Source organism: Capsicum annuum, chromosome 5 (genome assembly GCF_002878395.1).
Source record: "Capsicum annuum cultivar UCD-10X-F1 chromosome 5, UCD10Xv1.1, whole genome shotgun sequence".
In the NCBI taxonomy this organism is placed as follows: domain Eukaryota; kingdom Viridiplantae; phylum Streptophyta; class Magnoliopsida; order Solanales; family Solanaceae; genus Capsicum; species Capsicum annuum.
Window position 1 is genome coordinate 188,675,205 of NC_061115.1, and position 12,037 is coordinate 188,687,241.

At 34.1% G+C, this 12,037-nt stretch overlaps 1 long non-coding RNA gene across 1 annotated transcript; it reads left to right on the plus strand.

Annotated features, from left to right (window-relative positions):
• Positions 1 to 250: 250 nt before the first annotated feature.
• On the plus strand, positions 251 to 2,219 carry LOC124898958. Its single transcript, XR_007056104.1, has 2 exons — positions 251 to 584; positions 1,736 to 2,219. It is a non-coding gene; the product is annotated as an uncharacterized LOC124898958 (long non-coding RNA).
• Positions 2,220 to 12,037: the final 9,818 nt, after the last annotated feature.

A 12,037-nucleotide genomic window follows, 5' to 3' on the forward strand; every position in this document is an offset into this window, starting at 1 on the left:
TCATTTCTTTTTGGATAAAAGAAAAAAGAAGAGTCGGTCCTTCAATTTCTTCAAAATGGTTTCATCTCAACAAATAGTAATCGAGGAAGAAAGTTCATATGATTAGTATAGCTTCACGAAAAAACAGAGATAAGTTTAATACTTAAAAGACAGAAATTATAATTTTGAAAATAAGTTTGGAGAATATTTCAAGTAAAATAATAATGTTTACTAAAAAAATATTTTATTTTCAAAGAAAATTCATGTCGAAAAGCATGACTGCAAATGACAAAAGTGAAAAACTTTTACTCACATAGACCAAAATATAGGAAAAACCTTATTCTTTTGTTTCTTTCAAAATATTTCATTCAGATAAATGATTTCATAAAAAGAATGATTTGGATATTTGTATAAAATTTGGAGAAAATCAAAATTTTAAAAAGTTTGTAACAATTATTTTTGGATGAGATAAGGCACAAATATCCGATGAAGGAAGTTCACAAGGATAAAAAAGAGGATGACGACGATGATGATGATGTAACCCATTGCCAATATGAATCATTTTCATAAATTCTTCAGAATTCAATCAAAGAAGAACCAAGTTCGTAAGTTTTTCTCTTCATTATATTTTCTTTATTTGATGATATATTCATTCATGCATAGAATTTTTGTAGTTTTAATTTGTTGTTGTATCTTTAATAAAAGTTAAGTTGTTTGACTTTAAATCGTTTAACTTAATTAATTATTAGATTCAAAACATTTTCTTATAACCTGAAATAAGTGGTTTATTCAACATTGAATGAAAGGATATAATTAATTTTCTCAATCTGCAAACTAAAAAGTAAATCTGCAACTAGTGGTTCAAACTTTTTATCAATTTGAATATCATATTTGGTCAATATTTATCTTCAACTCATTTCTGCCTGCAAAGGGTAAAGAATCCACCGTTGGGATTTCAAAAAGTGATTATTTTTCTCTGTCAATTCAGGGACTTGCTTCTATTATGAAAGTGCATACTGAATATAAGTAAACTAGAACACAAGGACTGAGGTTCATATAAAAGATCCCAATTGACTGCACAAGTTAATTTCTATGCGGTTGACGTATACACAGATGCGGATAATCTTTTTATATACAGTTCATATTGGGTTTAATATGCATGAAAAAAGGTGTGAATGGAAAATGGAGGGACACAACTTTTGAGAAAAAGACATATTGTTTTGGAAAAGGAGTGACTATTCAAATAGTTGTGTCGGTTTGGAAAAAAGACTCAATGTTTCGAATGAACAGACATGACTTTTCCAAAGGATACACCTTTTCGGATAAACCATTGCCACCTTTCGGAAGGGGTACTTGATGGCTATATAAACCTACATTTATCCACAGGTTTAGGTATGAAAAATTTTCTGAATATACAAACTCTTCTTGTCTTCAAAACATTCCGTGTGATCCATCAAATCGTTAAGTGAGTTCGAAGAGATTCCAATTGTTTGAGGTACCACTACAGTTGGTTTGTTTGGCCATTTTATCCTGGGAGGAAAATTCCACAACCTCGGGTACTTGAGGGGAATTATTTCCTTAAGGACACTACGTGAATTCCGAGGAATTGGCCATTTCTGTTTCATCTTAATTTCTGAAAAATAAAACACACTTCTTTGACAGATTATTTTGATCTTGTGTTAAGGGTGTTGTTGTACTTCATAGTGTTCTTGTTTTAAACTTGAACTAGTGTTGAAGTAGTGTTGCGAAAATGTAGATTGTTTGTACCCGAAGACTACAGTCATGGCATAGAAACAATGGCCCTCCAGTAGCTTCTGTTTTAGCATCATCTCATGCTGGATCAATTACTCAATTCCTTTGCCAAATACTTGTCCATCAACTCCACCAGCGCGTATATTTCACTTTTCTGGACCGAATTAGCTAAAAGTTGAGGCTGAATTTGGAATGCCAAACCAAGTCCTTCGATCATGCATAGTTCACTCTTAGTTGGATTGAAGGATGTGTGCATCTCACGTGAGATTTGTATGTATGACGTGTATGTTTACTGTATGACTTTATGATAATTTAGTGTCTACTTGTACACACCCAAATTGGAGGGTATAGATTTTTGATTTTGTGAATACCAGCTATTGTTTACTCACAATATTACTGGAACTAGAGAGAAAATGTAAGAAAAGGAGATTGCTAAGTATTTTGAGAAATTATCTTGCTTACTTTATTACACTACAGAATGGTGGTGTTATATACAGTTGTTGTGGAATGCCAGCTAAGAGCCAACATAACTATATAATAACCATCTCTAACTAGCTAGCCACATAATAGAATATAACAAAAGAATTAAACTGGAACCCTCCACAAGCTATCATAACGCACTACAGTCTACTTCATCAGGACAATTCTACACATTTGCCTAACTCTTCAGTCTTCACCCCCCCTCAAGCTTGGACATAATATGAAAATGAGGACCCTTCCCAAGAAATTTAGTAAAAGCATCTATAGGCTGCTCAATTGAAGGTATATAAGAAGGATTACTCAACCCAGACTGTATTTGTTCCCTGATAAAATGACAATTAATATCAATGTCCTTGGTCCTTTCATGAAAAATATTAGCAACAATTGCAAGCAGAAGAACTATCAGAATAGCGTAAAACAAGAAGTGTAGTGTGGACTCCAAGCTCTTGGAACAACCTGTAAGCCAAACCACCTCAGCAGTAGAAGAATCCATAGCTCAGCCTCTGCATAGCTTCTATAAACTATGGATTGTTTTTATTTGCAGGAGATTGTTAGGTTGTGGAGCCTGATTAATATGTGACGTACTGTTATATATTAATGTTCATACTCCAAGTCATTAATATAAATAGTCTGTCCACCGTGGAGGTTACCCACGGGTGTTACCACAAAATTAATTCTCTCTCTCCTAAAGAACTCTCTCTCTAGTTTTCTTCATCCTCTCCACAGATTTAGTGTGTGTGAACTACTAATCGATCCTAACAGAGATGAGGGAAGAACCAAACTAAACTAAGTAACCAGTGATTGATCTTACTATTGAGACATGAACCTCCATAGAGGACATCATAATACCCAAATCAAGTGCACGTTTCACGTATCTTACAAGTCTAAGAGTTGCATTCATGTGAGACACTTTGAGAGAGTGCATAAATTGACTTAAACACTGTACAGTAAAAGAAATATCAGGTCTAGTAGTAGTAAGGTACAACAACCTTTCAATTAATCTTTGATCACCAGTAGAATTATCAAGAAGTGGATCCTTTTGATATGATAGTATGTGATGATCAAACTTAGTAGAAGTGAGCTTTAAGTTCAACTCCATGGGAGTGGAAATAAAATTGGCACTAGCCAAGCCTATATTTGCAATAAGTTCCAAAGCATACTTCTCGATAATGAAGAATAAACTCCTTGCTTCTAGCAAACTCAAGCCCTATGAAGTATCTAAAGTCACCAAGATCCTTGATCTTGAAGGTTGGTTGTAAATCAGCTTTATTTTCATGCAGCATCTAAGAATCATTCCCTATTAGTAGTAAGTAATCCACGTAAGTAAGCACAATGACTATTTTGTCATGATGTTTCTTGGTGAAAAGGGAATAGTCTCTTGTGGTTTGATGAAATCCTGAAGAAAGTAAAATTGTAGTAAGTTTAATGTTCCATTATCTAGAAGCCTGCTTCAAACTATAAAGGGACTTCAACAATTTGTAAACTTTAGCTGACCCTCCTGTATGATTGAAACCATTTAGGACAGTCATATATACCTCTTCATTTAAATTCCCCAGTAGAAAAGCATTATAGATATCCATCTGATGGATAGTCCAATGCTTTGCTACAACAACTAAAATTACAGCTCTCATTGTAGCCATCTTAACTACATGAGAAAATGTTTCTTGGTAATCAAACTCTTTCTTCTGGTTGTAGCCTTCCTTTTGGCCCCCAACCTAGCTTTGAATCTTTCCACCTTACCATTAGCTTTATATTTAACTTTATACACCCATCTATAATCAATAGGTTTCTTTCTTTTAGGATGATCAACTACGGCCCAACATTTGTTATCTTCCAAAGCCTGTAATTCAGTTTGCATAGCTTGTACCTACCTTACATATTTGATAGCTTCTGAATAAGATGTTGGTTCAATCTCTACTGAAAATTTAGAAGCATAGATTTGATAGGCAGCTGAAAGTACAGTAAAATCAATAATATTTATGTCAAATAGGAGGTTTAGAGATCTTATTGGACTTTATTACTAGAACAAAAGGAATAGGAAGTTGAGCAATAGGTGTAGGAGGTTCAATATGTGTGACTTCTAAAGAAGAATGATCAACTACTAAAGTAGTTATTGGCTGAGTAGGCAGAACAATATCTGGTGCAACAAATAAGTCTTCAAAAGAGAAATGAGGTTAAGTGTGTCTTTGTTGGTCAGCAATACTTTCTTTAAAAGGGAAAATATTTTCCATAAACATAAAATATTTGCTAATAAAGAAATATGTATTCACCAAGTCATATATCCCATAACCTTTCTGAGTAGTACCATATCGCACTAACACAAATCTTACTACTCTAAGACTAAATTTGTCCTATCTAGTGAGGTCTATGGCAAAATACAAGCATCCTATAACTCTTAGATGTGTAAGAGAAGGATATATAACATACAACACTTCAAATAGTGACTTATCTCCTAAGACAGTGGATGGTATCTTATTCAAAACATAAATTGTTGCTTGAATACAGAGGCCCCAAAATCTTTAGAAAGTCCTCCTTAAAACTTAATGGATCTTGTTGTTACAAGAATGCGTCTGTGTCTTAACTACCCCATTTTGTTGAGGTGTGCAGGAATAAGAACTCTCATGTACAACACCCCATGATCTTGAAATAATCCTTTACAATGCTGATTAAAAAAACTCAAATTCATTATTTGATCTGATTCTTTGAATTTTTCAACCATTTGAACTTTCCAACCAAATTGAGTGTTCACTTTCACTAAAAAATATTTCGATTAAGTGATGACATCGGACTTAAGTTTCATCATGAAAATCCATGTCCATCTTGAATAATCATCAATAATAGTCAAAACATATCTCATCCCATCAAATATTCCATATTATAAGGTCCCCAAACATCCATGTGAAGTAACTGAAAAGTACAAGTAGTTCTACTAATGCTATGAGAAAATGGAAGTCTAGTCTGTCTAGCAAGAGGACAGATTTCACAGTTATTCAAAGTAAAGGCATGACCGAGATTATGAAAAAAAAGGAATGTTTCTTAAGACACTCATAGATACATCTTTGGTGCCATGTGACCAGTGGCGGACCCTGAATTTTGTGTAAGTGAGTTCAAGTTACAATGAACCATAATGGTAATCTAGAATAATAATAATTATTATTATTATATTTTATTCCCATAATATCCCCCAAAAATTATTTTTAAGGTGGTATTTTTTATTCTAAAATAAATAAAAAATATGTGCGTATATATATATATATATATATTCTCTAATACTTTTAAAAATATTTTTTTGGAGGTGGTGTTCTTTTTAAAAGGAAAAAGTAATTAGTAGATAAAATAATTCTCTCTTATCTCAATTTATGCGGCATATTTTACTTCTTGGGATTCAAACAAGGTAAGTTTGACATAAATTTGGACATGAAATCTTCAAATTTTTGAAAATAAAATTTATATATTTGAAAACTACGTAAAAAAAAAATTATAAGTGGCAATAACAAACTATTCAAAATTTGAAAAATATATGAAAAAGTTATGGTCAAACATAGACATGTTTGAACCTCAGAAAGTTAAATATGCCTGTCTCCAACATAATTTAAATTCATGGAAAAGAAATTTCAACCACAAATAAAAATACGAAGAAACAATAATTTTATTGATAAACGAATGTGGGTACAAATTTATTCCTCCTTGATTCTTCTCTCTTGATTTTCTCCATAATTTGAGGGTTGTTAGTGGCGTATTTCTCGAACGTAGGAATATTTGGATTTGATCTCCTTCATAATTCGAGGGCAATCAGTAGCATATTTGAATGTATAGGATCTGATATGGATTTCTCCATAATTCGAGGGTCGTTAGTGGCGTATTTCTCAAATGTAGACATATTTGAATTTGATCTCCATGAAAGGAGGTTTTTTGGCGGTTTTCTGGATCTTCTTGATGTATTTAATTATCAAGAAAAAAGGGTTTTGATCTATAAATATCCCATGAATTTATTGGGACTTTGAAAATACGAATATCTCTTTGTGAATATCCCATGAATTTCTGAGATACTGAAGATGCCTTCTCAAGAGAATATTTGCCCCTTTATATAGGCATAATTCAGGATTTAGGGTAAACTAGACTCTAAGAACTCTAACAGAATTTGAATTTTTTTGTAGAGTCCACAAGTTTTAGATGTCAGCAATGCATACATAATGAAGGCAACATATAAATGAGAATACGTAAATTAAGATGAAGAGAGTAACATTTCCTAACAAAAGGTATATCAAATTTAACTACTAATTATAAGGTTGAAATTTTTCATTTATAGATCTTCAATATAAAATGTTATTAATCTTATGAACAACAATTAAAATATAGAAATTTCAAAAAATCATAAATAAAACAATAAAATAATTTAACAAAATAATAAATAAATAAAGACATACTAACTAATTTTGTATACCAAGAAATAAGGAAAAAATATACAAACTTTATATATTGCAAAAGAATTTTCATTAAGCACAGTAAAAAATAAGCTATAAATATATGACCTAAAAAATTATTAACATTTAAAACCGATCTCAAATAATAAATTTGTAAGGAAATTGAAAGATTAATAATTTTAAAACATTAATTGCCATCAACTTCTAACTAAATCTGGCTCTATAGTTAACCAAAGAAAAATCTAGCACTATAATTAATTTTGAAATCCGGGACCCACCACTAGTAACCTAAAAAAGTCTACAAAACTAAAGAGTTAAAAAATATAGTCTTCAAGGGGAATCGATCCCAAGACTACTAGAAAACAAGGCCCACTTCAACCAACAAGTTGCGCTTTCACTTCGAACATAGTGGGTTTATTTTTGTTACATATACGATTTTTCAGAGAATTAATACATGTAAAAAGAAAAAAAAATCAACAAAGCGGGTTCAGTTGAACCCGCTTGAACCAACATAGGTCCGCCACTGCATGTGACTACTTCAGATTGTAATGTTGTTGCAAAACATTTTTGTGATCCTACACCTTCATTTCTTACTTGTGTACAGAAAGTGTAAACCCTAACTGTAACACCCCAATTTGCTGAACCGGAATGCTACACGGTGCTCACGACCCTGTAGGACCACAAGTTAACCCATGACTGATATCCGTAGTTGTATACTGCATAATATAACTTAATAATGTGGAAACATGCACTGAAAGGCCATAAGGTTCAATACTCAACATAACATGGATGAGATAACATCTGTGGGGTAATATAATACCCAAAACAAAACTGTAAACACTGAAGGCTGAAACATAATAGTCTACATCTAGTCTAAAAACCTCTACTATCTGAATAATCTGAATAAGGAGTTGATGGGACATGTCCCCAACTAACTCCAACTAATAACTAGTCAATGAAATAGTGTAGAAATAATCATGTCCTCGAAGGATGAGGACTCACTTCTATTCTGACTGTTGGGACTGAAATCTATTGCTGATCTGGAACTCATGTCTCTAAACCTATGATGTAACATAAAAAGAAAGCACCATAACGCAAATGCGTCAGTACAATGGAATGTACTGAGTATACATGTAATGTAGGCTATATGCAAGGGTTAATATGCATGAATAATGCTAGTTGACTGTCTAACATGGATGCGAGAATACATACACAAATACGTAACTGTAACTGACATTGTGATATTGTGATTACTGAATCTGAATACCAATGACATGATGTACTAATAACTGATATAACTGATAGCATAAATAGTTGTATCTGAATGCAACTGATAACATGGGTGACTGTATCTGACAGTCCTAAATCTGATGAAACTATCTGAGTTCCTTACTGTATCTGAGTAGACTGTAGCTGACAGTCTTAAATCTGAAGAACTATCTGAGTTCTTTTACTGAGATTGATACTGAAACTGTGGGAGGTAGTATTTAACTGACATGCATCTGATACTCCATTATGGCTGAGTTGGGGTCCAATCTGTAACTCCAATTAGAAGGGTGTCAATACCGCTTCACTGGTAAGGATAAGCAATGGGCGACCCTTATCTGATAGTATCCCTAAAAGAGAATGGTGGGGCCCTTATCTGATAGTTCTTATCCACCTCATCAACCCTCATCGGACAATGTTGATGTCTCAACTTATGCTGGCTACATAGTTCTGGAACGCAAGGATGACTTTTAAGGATCACTCCCTATTTGATAGTGTGTGTCCCTATCTTTGGTTTCACTCGGTGCTAATTCCTACTCCCATCTGAATGGACACTAAACATGATTTACTGAACTGAACATGAGCTGAGTTACTAAGTTTTGTTGACTGATGGAATAGTATTGATATCTAACAACTGACTGAGTCATGAGATCATGGAGATTTTTCCTGAGTCATAAGACTATCTGAAGTCTAAGTATTCATAGCTTGACTGAAAGTATGATGAAAACATGACATGACTCTAGGTACACAGCTAATGTTTCAGGTACAAGTACCCCCAGGACTCGGTGGAAGAAAACTGACAAAGCATGACTTACTTGAATACATAATAATCATCATAATACATTTACTGAAGCATTTCATCAAACATGTGATAGGCATAATCTTATACGTAAATGGGGATTTCATGATATCAAACTAGTTGGGCATTGTTCCTTCATCTAGGCATTTAATCAAACACATGGTAGTCATAGCACATGTAGACAATATTATACAACAATTAATCATCATGATGCATCTCTAATTTCATCATCTAGGGTTTATTCATAGGTTCACATGAATATACAAATCAATTCCACATAAAATTGATCACCCAACATAGATTTAAATTCAATTGATCATTCTTAACATAAACAAAACAAACCCAACACGAAATTCATAAAGAAATCCATAAACTTAAACTTAGAAAAGAGATTCTTGGGTTTCATGGATGAAAGGATTCCATGAATGAACACTACGCATACCTTGGTTCATGATTTCGTGAAGACTGACGGTGAAACCTTCTTGAATTTGAATTCCCAATAGAAACCCTAGCTTGCTTTTAAGAGAAACTTGAGAGAAAATAGTATATTTTGGGTGAAGAATTACTAAATCACATGTTATTGGGTTTAAATAGGGGTAGGAAATTGACCCTTTTAACCCTAGATGCGTCATTTAATTTCAATAAAATTTTCCCGAATTGGACCCCTGGAGCGACGCAGCGTTATCGCCCTGTGTCACTGGAAATTGATAATTAAGAAATTGAGGGATGGCGCGACGCAGAGCCATCGTGTTTCCCCTTCCTTCGTGACCTGAAACTTTGGCGCAACGCGGGGGAAGTCACGCTGAGACACTGGAAAAAGGACAATTCTAAATTTGACTGCTGGCGCTATGCACCATAATTGCAGACACCTACTGGAAATTTCCAAATTCCATTTCCTCTTGTGTTGCGGCATGCCACTGACTAATATGGCTCTATTTTACGATGGGAACTTGAAATAGTCATAGCTTCTTGCCCGGTTATTAGATTTAAGCGAATCATATATCGATGGAAAGCTTATTAAATTTTTCACATGAAAAAAAGTTCAAATCTTAAAAATTCCTCAGGGAATAATTCTCATTCACTTTAGAAGCTAATACTACGCATTCTTGGTACGAAATTTGCTAGAAAACTTTGGGGTATTACACTAACTTTCCCAGATAAGAGATCTTGAGACTCACAATATTTTGAAAAAATGTGACACAACAATTCAAATCTTTTGTCACCTGTGAGACTGATATAAGATTGAACTTGAATGGTGGGACACATAAGGCTTGTCTAGAAAATCATTTCCTAAATGGCAATTTCCAATATGTGACACCCTAGCTGAATCCCCTATAGGCAACTATACATTCCCTACATTCTCTATCAAATCTTCATCTTATAAATATTTAGGATCACCTGTTGTCATGACCCAAAAATAAGGATCATGATGGCACTTATTGAGGCTAAACCTTGACAAGTAATCTAATCACCTAAACTAATTTGAAATAGAAAATATCACTATATCCCAAGGCAAGAATTCTAGAATAAAGTTGAACCAACATACATAATAAATGCAGGAGTCTGAATGTCAAAATAATATATAAACCATCCCAAAACCTGGTGTCACGGTGTAAGAATAATCTACAGACAACTCAAAGTCTGAAATTACAACTGATAATCTGAAAAAGGATACAAATCTAACTCTAAATACAAAATAAGACATAAACTAGATAAGATGGGATAGAAGGTCGACTCTAAAAGCAAAAGGAGGCAACTACCTCAAAAATATCCAATCACCACTCAAAAATCAGTTGTCGTGCGGTACATTTATACCTGGATCTACACCGAAAAGGCACAGTGGAAAAGGTGAAGGTGATTCGAGATAGTCTTAAGACTGCTTAAAGTAAGTCCTATGAGGATATGAGGCGTAAGGAGTTGGAGTTTAATGTGAATGATTTGGTATTCCTGAAGGTATTTCCCATAAATGGAGTGATGAGGTTTGGAAAGTAGGGGAAGATCAGTCCCTATTATGTTGGTTTGTATCGTATTTTGAGGCTAGTGGGTAGCGTGGCTTATGATTTGGATTTGCCTTTGAGCTTGGGTTCCATTCATCCGGTCTTTTATGTCTCGATGTTGATTAACTACGTAGGTGACCCCTCTTTGGTTATTCCTTTGGAAAGTGTTAGTGTCTTGGATTCCCGATCATATGAGGAGGTCCCAATTGAGATTTTGGATCAGCAAGTTCGCCGATTACGAATGAAGGATGTGGATTCGATAAATATTCTATGGAGAAACCAAAAGTGTGAATAAGCTACTTGAAAAGTCGAAGAGGACATGAAGTCTAAATATCTATTCTTGTTTCCTGCAACGGATAATCGTGCTTGAGGTATGTGTATTCGTTAACATCTTTGTTTTTTGACTTTGTTAAGGGAAATTATGATTTCCTTGATATCTTTGTTTTTTGTCTTTGTTGAAGGTAAGTGTGGCTGTGCTCTGTGTTAACTCGTATTAATGAAAACCTTATCCCATCATTAGTGGATGAATGATCCTAAGAGAGGGAGAATGTGACACCCCAAATTTTTGGAACCTGAAATTTTTTATTTTTTAAACTCATTTCCTATACTACGACTCTCCCTACGAGTAGTAGGGTGTCATACGGGTCTTAAAAGCCTACTCGTAGCCAAACCAAAGTGCTTGCCTGATGTTTCCGTTATGACTACAACTAGAGGTTACGAGTCGTAAAGACTCAAAATGAGTCGTACGGTTCCACCATATCCAAACTAGTGTGATGCCCAAAATATTTTATCTTGACTACGACTTAGACACTATGAGTCGTAGGGTTACCTGACGAGTCATGTGGTGTGAACCATAGGGTTACTAGAAAAGGGTCCTTAAGTTACTGTCTTGACTACGACTCGTGGTGATGAGTCGTAATGTGTCCTCATGAGTCGTACAGTGACCTATAGTCACTGGCGACAATTTTTTAGTATTTTCATTAAGGGCACTTTGGACATTTCACCTCTTCCCCAATAGTAACCCACGGCTTAAAACCCCTTTAGTTTATCATTATCACTCTGAAACAAATCAAAATAACTTCTCAACTTCTCTCAAATCCCCAAGGTCAAAAACACTTGGGGTTTCCAAGAAGTTGATCAATTAGGGCTCTCAAGGGTGATTTCTCTCCACAGTTGTGATACTTTCAGGCATGCTACTCTTCCTCAAATCTTATTTTATGAAAAGCATGTGTTTTTAATGATTTAATTGTATGGATTTAAATGTGAGTTTTGTCATGGTTGAGGGTTTTGGAATGGTTGATCTTGAATTATTTTTCCATGATTTTCATGAGTTGTTCATA